This window comes from Lissotriton vulgaris, chromosome 9 (assembly GCF_964263255.1).
Source record: "Lissotriton vulgaris chromosome 9, aLisVul1.2, whole genome shotgun sequence".
In the NCBI taxonomy this organism is placed as follows: domain Eukaryota; kingdom Metazoa; phylum Chordata; class Amphibia; order Caudata; family Salamandridae; genus Lissotriton; species Lissotriton vulgaris.
The window spans coordinates 695,418,636-695,439,478 of record NC_141697.1 but is presented as its reverse complement, the minus strand read 5'-3'; the positions used below and the strand labels follow the sequence as shown (position 1 = coordinate 695,439,478).

At 44.1% G+C, this 20,843-nt stretch overlaps 1 protein-coding gene across 1 annotated transcript in view; it reads left to right on the top strand.

Annotated features, from left to right (window-relative positions):
- The window catches only part of LOC147692124 (mucin-12-like), a 587,862-nt gene that overhangs the window by 484,583 nt on the left and 82,436 nt on the right, over nucleotides 1-20,843 (top strand). The gene's annotated exons all lie outside the window — the stretch shown is intronic.

Sequence of the window (20,843 nt, the reverse complement as noted above, 5' to 3'; positions counted from 1 at the left end):
TGTGCAGTGGAATTATGTGGATATTAATTATGTGCTTTTGAGTGTACTGGAATTTGGGAGTGGGATTGTGTGTAATTATGTGGAATGGTATTTTGTGTTGTGTAGTGGTATGCTGTGGAGTTTATGTGTTGTGTTGTTGAATTTTGTGGCATAATGTGGTATTCCGTAGTGTGCATTGGATGTATGTGGTGTGTTGTGTAAATGTGTTGAGTTGAATTATGTGGTATGTTGCTGAATTATGCGGTGTGGAATGGAAATGTGTGAAGTGAAATTGTGTTGCGGAGAACTGTGTGCCTTCATTGCAGAAGAGTAAGGGAAGGGTGCCACTGCAAGAGAATAAGGGAAGGGCACTATTGTATGAGAGTAAGGAAAAAGTGACACTGCAAGACGGTAAGGGCAGGGCAACTGCAGTAGAGTCATGGAAGGGCGCCACTCTAAAAGAAGAGAGTCTGGACAACACACTTGGGGGTTTCTGTAGTCCAAGGTCATTGCTAAATTTCGTCTTGCCGTTTCTCAGAGCAGAGCTGCCTGCTTCAGCTAGGTGTGGTGAAGAGCCAGAAGATGCAGCCTTATTACATTGTTGTCATCCATTGGCACGACACCTGCCTGAAAAACAGGTTTGTTTCATAGAGGTTATTGTCGTATTTCATAGTTCTCTGGCAGAGCAACAAACTATCAGATGAATCCGGAAGTACAGAACTGCCTTCTTCAGAAAATATATTGATATCCATCGACGTGGCCTTTACTTCGAATCTGCTCACAGCTCTGCTCAGTGCTAAATGTGCATACTTTGATTATAAGAACAATTCAAGTCCAGTGTATTCTTCAACCTTTTTGTGACATGCAGTCCTGTCATACAGCAGCTAAATTGATCTATACAGGGCACATGGTTGGGATGAGTGGCAGACACGCTTAGGGTATGACCGATTATGGCGCTATTTAAACCATTTTCTCCCTGTCAAACGTGATCTGATTTGGCTCCCTTTGGTAACGTACCTTTCTTCATATGCCCCTACACATCCCTCTCCTGATTCTGCAACAGTTGAAGTACGTAAACCCCCGTGATTCTCTTACTACTGCATATTTTCACTCTGTACTTATGAAGTCTCAATGTAGCATATTTCATTTGCTGTATTTATATTTATATGATGTGTTCATATTTCTTCATGCTTATATTGCTTACTTTTTATGAATCTACTTTTGTATTGCTTATTTTGCCCATCTGCTTATTATAACTCTTCTCCCCCCTCCCCTTCCCCCCCTTTTCTTTCTATTTCTCAATAAATCAAACTTTAAAAAAAAACATTTTCTCCAACACACCATCCTCACAATTAATCCATTCTGCAGGGCTGAGTGTTTATAGCAACAACTGCATAATTCCAAATATTAAAGGCAAGGGTTCTCTTGTGAAAACATGCATTCTGGATGCCTCTGGACAGTCTAACACATGGGAGAGATGCTTTGGTCCACAATTCTCTTGCATACACATTTAACACTGGCATGGCGCTGGATGGTGGGGGAGGGTACGTGCAAGGGGGCGAAAGAAGACTTCCAAAATCCTCTATTTTATGACCTATTATAAGTGTTTTATAAGGATGTTTTAAGAAGTTTTGATACCTGTGTTGCAATGGTTTTAATTAACTACGTAAATACAAATTTCTAGTTCTAGTTCTAGTTCTAGTTCCAGCGGAGGTGGAAAGACTTCACCTGGAATAATAATAATAAGATAAGATTAGTTATTATGTGCAGCAGAAAATTAAAGCATGAAACACAAGTGCAAGCTGTGGTCTTACTGCACAGCTGCTCCGAATGCTCAACATATGCGGCAAAGATGCAATTCGGGTAGCAAGTTTACGGGACACGTCCCCCTTCCCGCCTTACATCTTTAATGTTTGGAAGCAGTAGTTTTTGTTGTACTTGCATTGAAGTCTGTTAACACACAGCTTTACTGGAAGGAGCTCAGCCCCTGGGAACCCACTAATGGACAGGTGCAGGCCGGTCACTCATGCTTGTTCACACTTTAGGGTGATATCAAGGGAGGGGCTGCTCCATGCCCCCCAATGACCACACATCTACCTTCCACGCTGTAGACGGACTAAACTAAATATTTGAGGAAAGCCTCAAACCAGCTTCTCCATACACTGCCCAAGGGCAAGACCTGGAGGCAGCTGCAGGGCACACAAACCCTCTTCACACATTTGTCAATAGAGGTGCTGGGGCACGAGAGGTGCTGCAGCTACCCAGATAATATAACATTCAGAGCGAGAGAGAGCAGTAAAAAGGCCTTTGAGAAGTTTTCTTCCAGCAGCATTAGCTGTGCTTTCACAGACAAAGATACTTTAACTTATTTAGGCAAACTGCTGCTAACTATGGGGCATATTATCAAGGGGGTTTATCTCCGCTTTCTTGACTTTAAAAGCCAAGAAAGCGGAGATAAAATTATCTCCCTATTACCTAGCTGTCGCTAACACCAGTTAGCAACAGCTAGTAGGAGATAGCGACAATCTTGGGCCCCGCTTTGCATGTCAGTGATATTTATCACTAATGACATGCAAAGTGGGCGTGCCAAGATGTTAGCGACTGGAAACAGTCGCTAACATCGCTATCTCCTAATTCCAACTTTTGGAGATATTCACGCTAAGCGCGATTATCTTCAAAAGCTATCACCTGCCCCTGAGCAGTTCTTAGCCATGTTATCCAAAGGTAGGTGGATAACATGGCTAAGAGCATTAGCTCGGTAATGCATGAATATCGCTGACTTTTCAGCAATATTCATGCATTTCGGCCGATTTTTATCGCTTAGGAGATAAACCTTGATAATAGCAAGGTTCGTAAGCGATAAAAATCGCCGCAGCTCGGCGATAAAACTATACCGCTAAGCCAACATAGCGATAATTATCGCTAGTTGTTGGTAATATGCCCCTATGTCTATAAAAAAATATTAATTTTTTTTTCCTATGTGTAATTTTTTCAACTTGAAACTAGCGACCCTCTGGAGTGCAGGAGTGGGCGAAAGAAGACGATAACATGTCGAAGATTTTCCATCACATGTGTAAATAAAAAGTGTGATTTACTAAGTAAACCTTAAAGGTTCTCTCACTGCCTCATCAGCCTGCAAAAGGAATACAAGACACACAGACTCTTAAAAGTGAAGCTTGATATGATCAAAGATTTAACGGGGGTCAAACAACCCAGAGTGCATTACTTTTGCTTCATGTGTTCTGTACAACTTAAAAATACTCTTACCAAATGAACTCTGCAGCCAGAGCTTGTTATTGTGTGCATACCGAGCACACAAGGCAGGTGGCAACAGAAACATTCCTGCGTGGCCGCTCAGGCAAGTAATTCCAGATGGTGTGGGGAAGGGAGCTGAAGGAAGGGAAGAAGAGGGAAGACCACAGGATCTATCATTGTAGGGAGACTAAGGCACAAGGAAAATCCTGATGCTCCAATGTTCCGCTAAACATTTTGCTTCTCTTTGACCAAGGGCACAAACTATTTTCTTTATAATTGCTTTATGATTAACATATACCGAGATGGATGCTGTGCTGCTGAATGTGAATGAAAACAAGCGTATTATTTACCCCCACATACAGGTTTCGTACAGTCAAGTAACAGCCGCACATTCCATGGCGCTGATTGGCAATTGGCTGTTAGTGAGCATGTCCTTGTAAGAGGAGAAACGCTGGAATGCCTGTTGATGATATGTCAAATTATGCAGTTAAAAAGCGTCACATACCCATGGTGATAAAATAATTGGTGTGCAATCTTTTCAATTGCGCTTGAAAACGAAAGGCAGGGGGAGCAGCTGTGTGACCAGATAGACTTCCCAGAGAGTTCAGAGCACTGAAAAGATCATTGAATGCAAGCAGTTGTGGTGCACAAGCTGAGCACACGCAAACAGTAGCACTAGCAGGAAAACAAGAAAAAAATTGAACCCAAAGAACAGCTATGCAACCAAAGTGTAATGATACAGTACTTGGTCCCTGCTACTGGGAAACAATGAAAGTTACAAGTTGGAACAAAGAGCCAGCACTGACCACTAGCAAGCAAAGATTTTTAAAGGACACTGAAATAAATAAATGAAAAGCAGGGGGTTGGCTTTAAGCTCACAAAGAAGTATACTAAAGTATACAAGCAGTAGAAAGCTTGAACTAAAAAAAGACAGCCTTAGCGTCCATGGCCGTGCGCCCTCTCCAAACCAATCAACAATGTATTTAATGATTTTAGAAGTATACTCATTTATTTATGTGTGTTTTTATATAAGTCATTCCCGGGGTTATGTGATGCTCTAGTTAAGGTGAACATACAACAAAATAACTCTTCACAGGGAGTAACATTATGTTATGTATATTTGTAATGGGAATTTTTGCCCATGAGGGTATTCCTGTAATACCTAAAAATGGTTAACATTAGCCATCTCTCCTAGTAAACATCTAGTCTAAGGATTATTTGGCAAAAAGGTCCCATTCTTGTAGAAAAGAGGGTGTATTCCTACCAAAATAAGTTAAAAATGAGAGAGGGTATACACAGGCTTCCAATTGCCAACCAAATGTGAAAAAGTGTGCAGAAAATGAGCAAATAAATCACGGAAGCACCCACGGGGGAGCTGCTGCACTTATCCAGCCAACCGGACTTCCTATAATTGGGCAAACCTCATTTTAAATGAGCAAACAAACAAGAAACAGCCTAGAGAGGGCCTAGTACAGGGGTCTGCCAGTGTTGCTATTCTTGCTCTCTGACTATCTCCTATCTCTGTCCAAGCCTCAAAGGTGCTGAGTGTGTGTTGCTGAGTTGTAGCAAACAGTCCCTTTTCTGTGCCTATCCCATTGCAGCCATGAGTCTTATTCTATGACACTTTCCACCTATGAAAATAGTACATCTAGTTGTCCATTATCAAAATGTATTGTATGATTGTGTTCAAATGATATATTTTTGAATTTCTAAAAAGTAAAAAAAAGTTAATATGTATTACTCCTTGTACCTTTGCAGACTACTCAGAAGCCATTTTGACTAGGACTCAATGTACTTAGGAATATTTCCTCATAGTACCTATAGTAGTCATGAATCATTAAATAGTCCTAAGTGAGCAAAGGTGAAATCCTTGATCATTTAGATACCATCACCATCAATCCTCACTCTATAACTTTATCATTGCTGCACCTGTAAAAAACAAAATCTGTACTTACAGTCAGTACAGCTAAGTTACTCTGGGGCAATTGGCAATACCATCTTTACACACTTACCACCAGCAACATTCAACATTCCTCCAGATGTCAATGGCCTATAAGTATCAGAAGCAACAAACTTTTGTTATTACCAACCAACAGATAAAGGAAATCCACTGATCATAAATGAACCCCACATTCAAGCACAAGACCTGCACATCCTTTTCAGCAGCAAATTAGGAATCAGACTCCAGGGCTCCAATTGCATCTCCTGTTACAATACCAACTGTGATACAACTGTGCTGGACTCCTGGGGTGAAGGTGATTAGAGGTGAGATTGTTTTCAAAGTGAAACCAGACTATGACTAGTTAAAACAAAAAGGATTTATAAAGGGCTTTCTTCGGGCTAATGAGGCTACAGTTGTCATGTGATGCAGAACACCAACTTTATTTTTGCCACTGCCCAGGGTTCCTGGACTTAAGTAGACCCAGTGATCTAGAACACCTAATGACTATCTAATAGCCGTAGATTTCACCCGGATTGATTCTATTAAGAGAAGGGAACTGATTTATAATTATTAAAGTACAGAAGGGCAGAGTATATTTGATTCCCTCCATGAGATAATACTCCCAATTCCAGAGGCAATGGAGTAGATGTGTTTGTATGAGCAGTAAAAAGACTGGAGATTAATTTAAAATATTATCCAAGTATAATAGTGGAGATGCATGGATTCCTCACTCATAGACATCAGCAGCATGAGTCAATTGACCGTTTTTTAGGCATACTTGAGGAATTTAGTGAGCTTGATGGCACGCTGAACATATATTTGAGGTACTATTTAGTAGCTAATTGCTAATAGATTAGATTATATTAGATTGGGTTTTATAAAGCGCGTAGTCACCCGTAAGTATCCCAGCGCTAAGATCCATACATCTGAGGGTCACTGGGACGGGGGGAGTCAGATCAGGGGAAAAGGTGTGTTTTTAGCCGCTTCCTGAATCGGAGATAGTCTGGTTCCGTTCTAAGGTCGCGGGGTAGAGAATTCCAGAGGCGGGCAGTGTTAACAGAAAAGCGCCGCCCGCCCGTACGCACCGTCTTGACTCTGGGGACGGTGATAAAGTATTCCTGATCGGATCGGAGGGCTCTTGGGGCTTTGTAGGGCCTGATAAATTTTCTCAAAATAGGGGGGCCTTTGCTTTGTAGAAGTCTGTGGGACAGACAAAGAGCCTTGAACTTCACCCGCTCTCTTACTGGCAGCCAGTGGAGGAGTTTCAGGGCTGGTTTGGCCGAAGCTCTGGCCGCAGTATTGGTAAGGATCCGAGCCGCGGCGCTCTGGATCCTCTGTAATTTGTTAAGGGTTGCCTCGGGAGCGCCTAAGTAGATGGTGTTACAGTAATCCAGCCTTGATAAAATAAGGCCTTGGATTAACAGTTTCTGGGAGGCAGGAGGAAGTAGGGGCAGAATCTTCCTGATTGATTTGATGAGCCCGAAGCAAGTCCCCGCAATTTTATTGGCTTGCGTCGTAAAAGACAGATCTTTTTTGAGCCAGATACCCAGGCTTTTGATCTCAGATTTAGGGGCAGGGGGATCACCCAGGCAGGGGGGCCAGATGTTCTGCGAGAGGGAAAGCCCCTGCTGGCCAAGGAGGAGGATATCTGTCTTTGAGCCGTTAAGCTTCAAAGACGAGCCGTTCATCACTCCTTGTATTTGTGTCAGACAGTTGTATAAATCCGAAGGTTCTTGATTTGGGTGAGACAGGGACACCACTAGTTGAGTGTCGTCAGCATAGCTGACGATACTTACTCCGAACGGGTTGACGACCTCCTCCAATGGGGACATGTAAACATTGAATAATGTCGGGCTCAGGGATGAACCCTGGGGCACGCCACATTGGAGGGGGGTTTCGGGGGACTGTGTGTCATTCTCCCAGACCTGAAAGGATCGTTGGCTAAGGAAAGAGGTGAGCCAGGTCAGCGCAGTGCCCTCCACACCGAAATTCCTAAATCGATGGATTAGGAGCCGGTGGTTAACGGTGTCGAAAGCCGCACTGAGGTCGAGGAGGATCACTGCCACTGATCCTCCCGAGTCCAGAAGCGCTCTGGCCTCTTCCACCGCTGCGAGAAGGGCGATGTCAGTGCCCTGCCCTGGGCGGAATCCGGTCTGCGAGCACCTAAGCAGATTGTTGTTTTCCAGGTACTGCGAAAGTTTTTTATTCACAAGCTTTTCAGCAATTTTGCTGGTTCCGGGGAGAAGGGAGATTGGCCTGTAGTTGGCCAAATCCAAGGGGTCCAGGGAGTAGCGCCTTGACGACAGCCGCTTTCCAGCTCGAGGGAACAAATCCCTGTAGCAGGTAGGTATTAATGAGATGGGTGAGGGGAGGGAAGATGGTCGGAGCTACTTTTTTAAGGATGCGTAGCGGAACAGGGTCCCTAGGAGATCCGCTTTTGATGGTGTCTAGCGTGGTAGCGACCTCTTCAGCTGTTACTGGTCCCCAGGAGGTTAGCCGGGGAGAGGTGGAAATCGTATTAGTTCCCTCTTCCTCGCTAAAATTAGTAGGTGGAATGGAGACAAGGATTTTCTGAATCTTTTCCTCGAAGAAGTTGTCCAGTTTGAGGCATTTTTCTTCATCTGTTTTGGGGTCTGGCGGAGTTCTAGGTCCAGAGTGAGGGACTTTAAGTAGTTCTTTTAAAATGATAAAAGTTTCCTTGCTGGAGCAAGCGGAGTTTTTTATCCTCTCCTGGAAAAATATGCTTTTAGTATTACGAAGGGCGTTTTTGTAATTTTTTAAGGAGGTATGGTAATCATCCTTCTTGGCAACCGACTTGTCCTTCCTCCAGGAGCACTCCGTTTTTTTACATTCTTTCCGTAAAAGATTGAGTTCCGGAGTGTACCAAGGGGCAGGGCTCACTCTTTTGATTCGCCTGAGAGTGGTAGTTTTGGGGAGAAGTTTGTCCAATGAAGAGGTAAGCCAAGAATTGAACTGTTTATCAGCAATGGCTGGGTCTGGGATAGGGGAGGGGAGAGAATCCCTGAGAATGGTGATCCATTCGTCTGGCACGAGTTTGTGCCAGCACCGGTCGGTGACCCGGGTTTTAGTCTGTTGAGAAGGTGGGATGGGGAGATTCCAGAAAATGGGGATTAGAAAGTGGTCAGTCCAGGGAAGGGGCAGGGGAGAGCTAGTGGTGATGTCCGTGATGGTGGTAAGGACAGGGTCCAGGAGGTGCCCCTTGTCACGGGTGGGTCCTGCATTAACCAACCGAATATCGAAAGACGTGAGGTCACAAAGAAGTTCGGACGCGGTTAGATCTGTGGGGTCTGATATGTGAAGATTGAGGTCACCCACGAGAAGGAAGTTGAGAGAGGAGGATGCTATCTGAGAGACACTGTCAACAAGAGCACTGGGGAATTTCCCTGGAGTTCCCGGCGGGCGGTAGATCAGCAGCCCCGAGAGGGAATGGACAGGGAATATTTGAAGAGCGAAGTGGCAGCTCTCACAGTCTTCAATATCGGCATTACTGATTCTGCAAGCGAGGTGTTCTCTGTGGATTATCGCAAGGCCGCCGCCTCTGCCACGGTTTGAATTAGGTATCCTGGGGGTAGGGCATTGACAATGTCAGCATCTGACCAGTCAGTGAGCCAAGTTTCTGTAAGAAACAAAACGTCCAGACCATGATCCTGAATCAACAGGTTAGTTTCATGGGCGTGCTTTGGGAGGGACCGGCAATTGAGTAGGGCCATCTGTGGTCCAGAGTTACCAGAGGTGATGGTATCAGGGTTACACAGTTCACAATTAATGTAGGGTTTACCTTCTGCGTGGATGTAGCAACACTCCGGATTTTTTTCCGGGTGGAGAGCAAGGAGCATTTCACTTGTGTAGATCAGTCGGTCTTTTGATGAAACGGGCACAGTAACTGGGCCTGGGTCCGGCTGGGCCCGGATGGGCCCAGACGGGCGTGCCTTAGGCGCGCCCGCTGCGCCCGTCCGCTGCGCGTACGTGGAAAGCACATCTTTTATAGGCGGAGGGGGCGTGGCCTCGAGCGAGTGGGCTCGGCCACTCGCTCTATTCTGATAATAGAACTCAAGAAAGGCTATTATATTGTAGGATCCCAACACTTGAGAAAATGCTAGAAATAACCAGGGGTGCAAGAGGTCTACATTAGCAGTAAAGCTTATACCAAGACCAACTTCATTGGTGAAACTGAGGCTATAGGTGCAGCCTCGATCAAGGAAAATAATTTCATTCTGCACACCAAGTGATAACAGGGGGCAAGAAAAAATGTACACAAGAGAAATGGAGCATATAACAGTGAAGGTAAATCAACCACATGCCTAGTTCAATTTTTCCATCCAGCAGCAGGGAAAGAATACATGAAGTGCAGAAAAATGGGGCACTGTGCCAGAATATGTCACAATGCTCAAAAAGTGAATTTATCATCGAACATCAAAAAAGTATCATTGATGTCAATAGTGATGGTGATGGAAGGAGCCATGTGGTGGTATTTACCATTTAGATTGTGGAAGATCTCATTAGGAGTAAAAAGAAAGGTGCCTAGTGTATGCCATAATGAAAGACCAAACAGAGTTGAGTGTTGACTCTGGCTCGCCTACCATTGAGTTTGTATATATAACTTTTGCACAGTGGCTTTTGGAGAAAATGAGATAGCTATGGTGGTTCACTTTCCTGAGAAGATCTCATGGAAGGACAGGGAAATTGCTACCAAAGTGTATGTGCCCAAGAAAGAATACAATGTCTGGTGGTAGCATGAGCAGGGCTCTTTCGGGATTGTCCTAGGGAGCAGCATAGAGTTTTCCAGTTCCTTAGGAAAAATGGTTGAATCAATGTTTCATTTGGTGGAAGTGCTTTTAGAGGCACTTAAGGAAATATTTGAAGACAAAGGCGGGCTAGTTAAAGGGTTTGAACATAAAGCTGTGCTTAAAAACCAATGCTATCCCTATTGTGCATAAAGTGTGGAATATCCCGCTCAGCTTTAGAAGTTAATTACAAGAGCATTTATAGACCCATTGCAGTTAAGGGATAGTAAAGCTAGTGAATTCCTTGGATTGGTATCCCTGATTGTCACGGCAAAAAAGTAAACGTGTGACCTAAAAGTGTGTGTGTACCTCTAGTCCCTAAATACAAAGATCTTGATGGATTGTTTTCCCTCTTAAATTATTGTTAGTTAGGGGAAGCCACATTTTTATCTACTATAGACTTAGGAGCAGTTGATCATCAGGTGGAACTCAGTGGAGATTCTAGCACTATGACAACTTTTAACACTCCATTTGGGAGGATTAGATGCCTCAGGATGCCATATGGTCTAGCATCCATTACAGCCATACCAACTTTTTACAGGAATTCAAAGCAGCTTGGCTTATCAGGAAGGTATGCACACACAATAAAGAAGCGGTGAGAGGCACAAACCTTCCCTTGTCCTCCCATTCAAATCTCTCAACACAAAAAAGAAAATGTGATACAATTATATACAGAACAAAGAGGAAAATACCCTATCTGGAAAACCCTTTACGTTCCTAAAACTGCCCTCACCCACTACATAGTGACTTGCTTCATCATAGGGACGCTGACGTCGCCTGGCGCATACCTGCACTCAGGGTGGAGCGCTGCAGTTTTTTAGTTTAAAAGGGATCCAATGTGCAGAAAAAGTCATAATAAAACTGTCTAAGAGGGTACCCTCTCAATTTTATTATGGGCTCCTCTTGGCGGGGTCAAAATTGTGGAAATGGGGTGCACTCTTGAAATTTGATCCCTGTCACCTTCTCTGCTAATATCAACATGTTTCACTATGGGTCATTGGCCTTCCTCAAGATACCGACCCCTTCTCAAAGTCCATTCTCGTCTATGACTGTGCGGAGGAAATCAGTTAGTGTAAGGCCTTGCTTGCCTCTTGAAGAAACACACCCGGAATTGCCAGTGTTTCATTGCTAGTATTCCAATCCTGGGGTAAGAATGGGAATGTCACCCTATAGTCACACTTTTGCAAGGTTGGACCTCTCCTGAATATTAGCTCCTCTGTGCCCTGCCAGGAAGTTTGTCTGGTGTTAACAAAAACTAAGGTAGGTGGCTATTTGACTTTGCACAAGGTTTTGGTGTTATGGAGAGTCATGGGATGATAGTGAAAAGGGAGAAATAATACTTCATATTAAACAATATTGAATATGTTGGTTAGCAACTTTCTAAGGGTGGCATTAGCCCCAGGAATGATTTATATGAAGCAATAATGGGGCACCTTGCCCCACTGATAAAGACCAAGTAAGATGTTTACTGGTGTTTAGTGAACATTATTGATGCTTTATTGATAATTTTGGCCTTCACGCTGAACCACCTAAAAATGTGAGCCTCAGCAAGGCCTACCAATGCAAGGGGTTCGCCCTTCTCTGCACAAGTCCTCAGACCAATAAGATAGAAGTTGGCACAGAAACTGGAATAGAAAATACAAAGTTTATTAAGCTCATGAGGTGGAAGTACATTCACACAACACCCTTCGGCAATGTATGAAGTATCACACTGAATGGATGGAGCTCAGTCCTTTTATACCCTCAGAGGGGCTCAAAATAAGGCGGTACGAGTACAAGAAGTAGGTTTTAGGCACATATAAGGTCATACAGAAAATGCACAGTCAACAAGTGGGAGGAGCTAACAGTTGCTAATTCTGGTGAACACATCCTGACATTTACAGACTAACAGCAGCTGCATGGACAGCTGCAAGATCAACTGAGCATGTACAAAGTGGAAGAGGCTAAATATAACCTGTCTCTAGGCAGATTTCAAGAGCAGACAACAGCAAGGTAGGACAGAGCACATGGCATACACGTGGTAAGACATGGCAAACAAAATGGCTGCCAGAAATACAACATGGATTCCACAAAACAGACAAGATAGCCTCTAAATACAGGATGGCTTCTGCTAATGCTAACCCAATCACTGCCAAATTACAACAAGAGTAGAGCGGAGAAAACAATTCCCCTGCTGCTTTATCCACTTTTAATATTTTTGCAAGCAAGGCCTTGGTCTGGACCAGGAGTTATTGTCGACTTTTCAACCCAATTTATGCAATAATGAATAGTCAAGGCTGGTCCTCATCAGGACTGTGGTGGGGGAGAGGGATGACAGACTACGGATTCAGACATAGCGCGCGTTAGAGGTATTAAAAATAAAATTATGGTGTGTTCCAACGATCCACCAAGAAACGTCATCGGTGTGTTGTTATGGCTCCATCATGTTACTTTCTAGGAGCAATGAAAAGAACGGCTAGATATTTATTTATTGACCTAGACACCCAAGGTTGGAGGAATCTACCCAGGAGCTGCAGACCCCAGGCATGGGGTAGAATGAGAGGTAACAACTCACCCATGTTAATCATGGAAGCCAGAGGAAATTCAATCCGCTTTCCAGAGTTTCATAGGCGCGCTCAATGTGAAGTTAGTGAATACGGTATCACTTCTGTGGAAAGATCAAAAGGAAAGCGCCGGTTAGGTTTCATGCCACTCGTGCTCCTTATGGTAAATAATGCACGCATTTCCCAAGAGGATGTGCTCCTCACCGCTTACCTATCAAATTATCTTGAGTGCCAAATCGGGGGTTATAAGCGTTGCCAGTTATGAGTCCTGCCAAGCAGCCGCAATCCGTCAGTGAGCCTCTGATGGATTGACAGGCAGAAGATAAAGCTGCTACAACGTGAGGAGGCGTCCACGTGCATGTCTCCCTACAGCGTATAGTGTGCAGCAGCTGGATGCCAACAAGCCTCATTGCCTAATAACCGACCCTCATAAACTTTGCGCGGTGGTAAATTAATGCGTGTGAGCCATGGCAATTCTGTCAAGTGAAGCTCCTGGATTATCGAGAAAACTCGAATGGATTATGAATTATAGCTCAAGAAAGGCATGAAATCTATTTATGGGTTACATCATATGTTAGTGGTGCGTTCAACTATAGTGTATACAACTATTTGGCATGCATGATCAATTAAAAGAAAAACTGATACTTGTCAATTCGTACAGTTTCACATACATTTCAATTGGTGTAACACTGCATGCATATCCGTGATGTGATGACATGGAGAGTTACAACAAAAATTACAGTGGGACATATATATATGATCTATGTATGTACATTCTGGAATGCTGGGCTTGTGCTCAAACAAGCAGTAGGAGTCTGGACATATTTACATGATCTATGATTAGACATTCTGGCATGTGCCTATGCCGAGACAAACATTGGGCCACCACATGTTCTGTTAGTCATGTGTTAATAGTTGGAGCTATATTCATAGTTGTAGTGGCAGAAAATTATTCACAGATGCTGTAATAAATAACTAAAACCACATGGCACAATTTCATATGATCTGCATGCATGCTAAGCAAATGAGGGTGCTAGAGTTGGCCCATTTGTTTTGAGGTCTCTTCGAACTCATTCAATTCTGCCATAACAGTATTGAGGGAATGGATCCACCTGCATTCTTTACGGCTGAGGGCCACTGAAATAGAGCCACCTCTCGGAAGGGGACAGATTTTCTCAATCACCCACCATTTTATACTCTCTGGAGGATTGTGTGACACAAAATGAATAACTAAGGGGCTCCCTGTACCTTGCATCTCACTCGGCTCATGTGTTGTAATTTTCTTGCCTTTACATTCTGGGCAGTCTGTCCCAAATAGAGTAGATCACAGGGACAGCAAATGACATATATCAGGTTAGTGCTATTGCAATTGGTGAAATGCCGCCGTTTGTGTGTTTTGTTGTTATGTCTGAAAGTAGATCCCTCGAATGTCAGTGGGCAGGCTTTGCAGAGGCCACATTTACGGGGACCGATTATTGGTGGTAGGTTCATTTGGGTTCTCAGATTCAATGGTTTGGGGGGGTTCTAGATATGCTTTGAACACATTGTCTTTTATGCTTCTGCCCCTCTTAAAGGCAAACAATGGATGCTCAGTTGTGTGGAGTTCACTTGCGACAAGGTTCCAGTATTTTTTTATTCTGTTGGTTTTGGTATTGAGCGTTGTCACGCAGACGATATTTTCAGTCTTTTCCGGTCTCTCTTTTACTTGTAGCAGTTGGTCACGAGGACAGTACCAGGCATGTTTGCGGGCCCGTTTCAACAATCCTGTGGGATATTCTCTCTCTTTCAGACGAGCGATTAGAGTGTCCGTTTCCTTGAAAAATTCTGTCCTGCGTCTACAGTTTCTCTTTAGCCTGAGGTACTGGCCATAGGGTAAATTGTCTCTCAGACTTCGCAGGTGATCGATTTGTACATGAGTGTATTCATTTTGGTTGGTTTGCGATAGAGATCGCAGAACAGGAAACCATCTTCCACTTTGAATGTAAGGTCCAGGAAAGCAATGGCTTCACTGTTGCTAGTCATGGTGAACTGAATATCCCTTGAGCTTGTATTCAGCCAGCCCCAGAATTCTTTGAGATCGTTTTCAGTGCTTGACCAAATCATTATGACGTCGTCTATGTAGCGCTTCCATGCCGAAATTTTTGTTATAAACGGATTATCATGGCTGTATAGATGTTCCTCCTGGCAGTCATCCATGAAGATATCAGCCAGGTTAGGCGCATAGGTGGCACCCATCTCAAAGCTCTTGCACTGGTAGTAAAATTGATTCCTGAAAATAAAGTAGTTGCGCTTCATCGCAATTTCCAACAGAGCAATCATGAAGTCAGTTGGCAACCAATGTGGCCTTGTGCGCTTGTCCAATGTAGCCCTGACAACGTCCAGTGCTTTGCCCTGAGGGATGGAGGTGTATGGGGAAGGCACATCAAGTGTTACAAGCAGTTGGGTTTGGATATCGTATGATTGACCCTCCAACATTTGAGTGATGTGCATCGCATCCCTTACAAATGATTTGGTTTCTGGTATCCATGGTTGCAAAAAATGATCGATGAACAGGTTGAGTGGCTCCAAAATGGATCCGCATCCAGACACGATGGGTCTACCGGGCAGTTTCTCCAATCGCTTATGTATCTTTGGTAAAGTGTATATTGTAGGGATCCTGGGTTCTTTTTTATTCAAAAAGTCACTCTCCAGTTGACTCAGGAATCCCTCTGCCAGTCCATGCTTAGTTAGCTTCTCTATCATGGATTTTATCTTGGCAGTTGGATCCTTGGGTATGGGGCAGTATCTTTCAGTGGCTCCCAATTGTAGTTCTATTTCTTCCATGTAGTCAGTAGTATTCTGCAGTACTACCGCACCGCCTTTATCTGCAGCCTTGATGACAATGGCATCATTGGTTCCCAGTGAGGATAGTGCTAATCTTTGTTGATTGCTGATGTTGTGCTTTTTATATCTCCTTCCATCCAGTAACTCCATGGTTTCTTGCAAGACAATCTTCTCGTAGGTGAGAATCTTCTTACTCATTAGATAAGAGCCTGGTGTAAAAGTGGATGGAGGTCTGAATGGTGTGGCTGTTGTCTTTGGGGGGATGTAGGTATTTTTACTGAAGTAATACTTAAGTCAGATTTTTCTGAAAAACCTCTGCAACTCAAGCTTGACATTAAACGAATCTGGTACAGCCATAGGTACAAATACTGTCCCTTGGAGAGCACATGTCTCTCTGCTACCGACATTGTATAATTGGAGAGGTTGATTATCGGGTTTGTGCAACTTGATTCGGGAAGTCTATCATGTTTTGGTAAGTTAGGGGTCATCAAATCCAAAACTGGTGTCTCAACGGTAGTCATGCTCTGTTGTAAGCCATCAGGTGGTAATCTTTGTGTTTGAGCCACCACACGTGTCCCTAGATCTCGGTTGTGCTCATTTACATCCAGGTGAGATGTCTCAAGAATATTGATACTCTGTTGTGGGTCACTATCTGTGTGAGTAAACACCCTAGGCAGTCAATAACAATGGCAAAACAAGTAATATCAATTGACAGTAAAAACTAAAGGTGGGCAAGGAAAATTAAAAATGGTCAGAACTTTAATGTAAACAGTTAAAAATCATACAAATACATGGCATATTCATAAACATACAAAGTGGACATAATAATTAAAAAACATATATTTCATTACTAATTATACATCTAAAAATAAGAATCATTTAATTAATAAAAATCACACTGTGGCGAGTACAACTCTACGCGCGTTTCGGCGTAAGGACGCCTTCTTCAGGAGCCACCCAGATGTGTTGATATTGTTATCAAAAGAATCTCCTAAACCGTATATGTTAGGGAGATGATCAAATTATTGGATGATCAGCAGATGTATGGGTCATCACGTCATAGATATTCCTTCCAGAATGTTTTCAAGGGGCTACCGGACGCTATGTAGATGGAGAGCCCGCAGAGGTGGAAGGTGTAAAACAAATGGGGTCTAGGAACCAGCTTAAGTTGACACGATCTTGTAAATGGTTAAAATGGCCCCTGGTAGCGGGGAGGTTTCTTTTTCAAGTTGGACGCCTGATGCTCGGCAAATGAAGGACTGATGCCTTTCCGAATTCGATCTGGGATTTACGAATGACACGGAGAAGAGAGGGTATCCCTTGTGGACAAGCCGTCTGTCGATCGGCAACTTAAAACATTAGAAAGGGAGCAGGATGATGCCCTTGGAAGCACAACGAAGTTGCGTTCGCGTCCGCCGTGAGGTCCGTGTGACGAGAAAGTGGGTCACTATCTGTCATCAATTCGATTTGGGTTTGAGCCACCGCATGTGTCCCTAGATCTTGGTTCTGTTCAGTTACATCCAGGTGAGATGTCCCAAGAATATTGATGCTCTGTTGTGGGCCACTAGCTGGCATCAATTCGATTTGGGCCAATGCGGTGTGGGTCACTGAGAGCGTGGGGGTGGAATCATACCTCTCACACAGGGTACCAGTGTGGGGTGTGATTCCAACATGTTTGACATCAAACACAATAGGGTTTCTTTCAGCCGTATTAGAGTTGGTCATCATGCGGTCGCGTAATGCCCCTCTATATATAGTGTATGGCTGCTTCACTGACAACCCGGGAGAATGGACTCCGTTGGCTGCAGGTGTGTCCTGTTCATGCAGGGGCACCCTCTCACTTAGAACCAACTACCCTGCCTTCAGGGTTGTAAAGGCCTGCTCTAGGGGTGACTTATAGGTTTTAAGTGCAGTGACCATTATATATAGTAAACCTATATCTTTATTAAGTGGTGCATGCACCAACTTACACAGGCTGCAATGGCGGCCTTTAGTTACATTTTGGATGGCCTCTCATGGGTGGCCTAATATATGCTCCAGCCCTTGGGAAGCCTCTGGTGTACCAATGCCCTTGGTACATGTGTGCCATTTAGTAGGGACTGACAAGGGTACCCCAGTATCCAATCTGGAGTGTACCTAAGTACATAACATAACAGTTTAGGGGAAAAGTAGGCAGATTGGGGTCCTGATTAGCAGGATCACAGTCAGACTAGTCAAAAAACAGCTTAGCACCAGGCAAAAAGTGGAGATACGCATGCAGAAGGATCCTACCTTCCTACAAGTGGTGAGTGAGGCTTAGTCAGCAGGTTGAATAAGTTGGTTGCTCCAATCACTTTAAGAGAATGTTGAGTCTGTTTTGTATATCAAGGCAATTTAGGGTTGACCGGTACAAAAAAAGATTAAGGATGTATTACTGGTAACTGGGATGGATAACCAAGTGGACATTTTTGTGACCTCATTTGTGGAGTGTAGGGAGGTTGACAAATCTCAGACTGAATGCTACACACCTTTATGCCTAGTGAAGTTTCCTAATTGTCCTTGGGAGAAGCTGGTGTAGATTTCATTCGGCCCCTAAAACACTTAAGTGGAGATTTGAAGCACATTCTAGTGGTGGTATACTACCATTTCAAATGGGTGCGTTGTACATTCATTAGAGAACTAAGCACAGGGGAGTGATACACCTTCTGCAGTTCCTTTTTCAAAGTGAAGGCTGAACTACAGTTCTAGTTACTAATATTGGGATGCAATTTAAATCTCATCAAGTTGAGTCATCTATGATGTCAATTTGGCAGAGGCATAATACAGTCCTCAGGGGAATGGTATAGAGTTAATAGCACGATAAAAGAAACTACAGAGTTGGCTTAAATTTCAGGTATAGATGTACAGAATGCTTTGTTTGAGGGTTGTCGACATATTCAACTACTGGTGTTACACTGTTTCCATGGTTTGCAAGGCAGAACTTGGTTACTAAGTTATCTACTGATTTTGTCTTTCAAACGGCACAGCCTGATAACCTTTCTTTCTATTTATGAAGGGTAAAGTGCAGAGTTGGGTAGCAAAGGAAGAGTAAATTGAAATTGGGTGCAGGGAGGAGCGTAATCCAGCAGCAACGGGCTGATTAGGATGGCAAGTTTCCTGCCCATCACATTAGGATAGCGGGTGAGTGTTGGTGGTCGGCAAGACAGATTGCCACTTGTTCGACGGGCTCCTTGAGCCCGCCGGTACGGCAGAGAGGGTTGTAGTCCCTACCATGGAAGCGATGTACAATGACCATTTCTGCCCGCCCTTTCATGGCGGTTACCCATAGTGGGCCCCTTACCCCTGGCCCTCTGTTGTGGGCACTGGAGGGCACTACTTATTCCTGCACCATGTGGCAGGCAACTCATAGTGCCTGCCATGTTGTGCAGGAATATGTGCAGTGACGCCATTTTGTCTTGTGGCAGATGCCCTATGAGGGAAGGGTATGCCCAGACCTGGCTCCAGTGCTCACTATGCCACTGGAGTCAAGCTATCCTGGCTGAAGACGGCTGATAGCCAGAAACCGGTCCTAGGATGCTGGATTCCGGTCCAGGGAAGACATGGCTTGGCAGTTCAGGCTTGACTGTTTCATGAGGCACAGGGCCAAGACTGATTTGCATATGGCCATGTCTAAACTGGGGTGGCTTGGTGAGCAAAATAACGATGGATTAAACCCAGATCTGTGACTGGGGGTGAATGTTTTGACATTGTGCAACATTCCGTCCATCATCTTGTGTGTTTTGCGGCAGCCAGCAGCACCTGCCACATTACAAAATATAGTCACTGTGTCCGTGGGGTGGCATTCGCATTGTAATGCCTATGTCGGGACCGTCAACAGCCTGTCTGACGGTCCTAATTCCCGATAGGGTGGGGGGCAGATGTGAGTCTGCTCGCCATCCTAATCAGCCCCTAAGTGCTATTTTTTTATAGTACGAAATGAACCCTCGCGTTGGACCCATGGACGTTTTTTGTCCCAGGAAAATAGCTCTAAATGCAACAGACAGGAACAGCAGAAGGCAGCAGCTGTTCATGCTTGCTAAGTTCACCGTTGTCCTGCCGTAGCATGTTTGTGCCAAATTACTCATAAATGTAGGAACTGACACAATTACGTAATAAAGGAAAATTTAGGATCAAAGAGTAACTCCAATAAATTACCTAAATTACTTTGATTACTCTTCTGTAATTTGATTTTCTCCCTAGTCTAGAAGAAACCTCTTTGGATGAGAAAGTGTGCTTTGAACGTGGGTGTGTTGTATAGGAAACTTGTCTTCTGTGGCATTTTTGTATTAGCCGAGATTATGCATTAGTCTTGTAAATTTTTTCAGTGGCATTCCAGTGTGCCATCTTTTAGACAATGTTCTACTCTCCATGGTTCGGTGTGGATAGTTGGGGAGTGGCACACCTGCTGGACAGATTTTGTTTGCTAGCTTCTATGATATATTTGTTCATATACCTCTTTGTCCTGGGTATTGATCACAATAGGTTCATATTCAGTACGAGCTACAGAAAAAAATAAATGAAAAACACACATAGAGCATCAAAGGGCCAGTGGCAGCCTGTAATAGGCTGTAGTGGTGTAACGTGTACACACATACTCAGACCCATCGACAAGCACACTCACTTACACCCATCCATTCACAAGCTTGCACACATACCCTCACCATTCACAAGCAAATACAAACACATTCACCCATTCACAGCATGCCCATGCACATTCCTATACATTCATACGTGCATGCACACTGACAGAAAAGTACTTACAGGACCGCAAGGGTGACGGCAGGGCCAGCGGGTGGCTGTAGGGGAATCAGAAGGCACCGGAAGGAGCTAGAAGCTTTGGGGAGAGAAAAAAAACTGGATAACTCCACAACTCCTCTCATTGGCTGACCTTGTCATGGGTTAGCCAAGGAGGGGAGAACCTGCCTTTGCTCTTCATAGAGCGGGCTGGTGTTAGTGAGAGTTGTTGACCCCACCATACTATGAGATGAGGTGTCATGATAAACACTTAGCCCCGGGCACTTCACAGCTTAAAACTGAAGCTCAGAGGTGTGAGGCTATCAGTGGCACTCACTCCTATCAAGAGGGAGAGGCTCTCAAAATGCATTGCTGGGCTGATGAAGTCATACCCTCAGGGATGTGAAATTTGTAGCCTGGCAAATCTTGACTCAGACTGCCAGGAACCTGCATATTTAGCACATGTAAAGCACCTGGCTGTCTGACCTTGCTCTGGTGAGTGTCTTTCAGTCTGACACTTGGACAGTCTGACAGACAATCATCATGCTTTGAAAAAGGTGGGGGAGCAGGGCCACTCCACCCTTAATGATGGGCCGCCACTGCAAAGGGACCCCTAAATGGTTAAAAAAGAGATGTCAGAATCGTAAGCAAAAACATCGTGTGAGAGAAATATTGTGCCCTAAATATCATTTACAAAATTACTGTCCCAGTTGGTGTATATTTTCTATTAGTACTAGGGCAGTA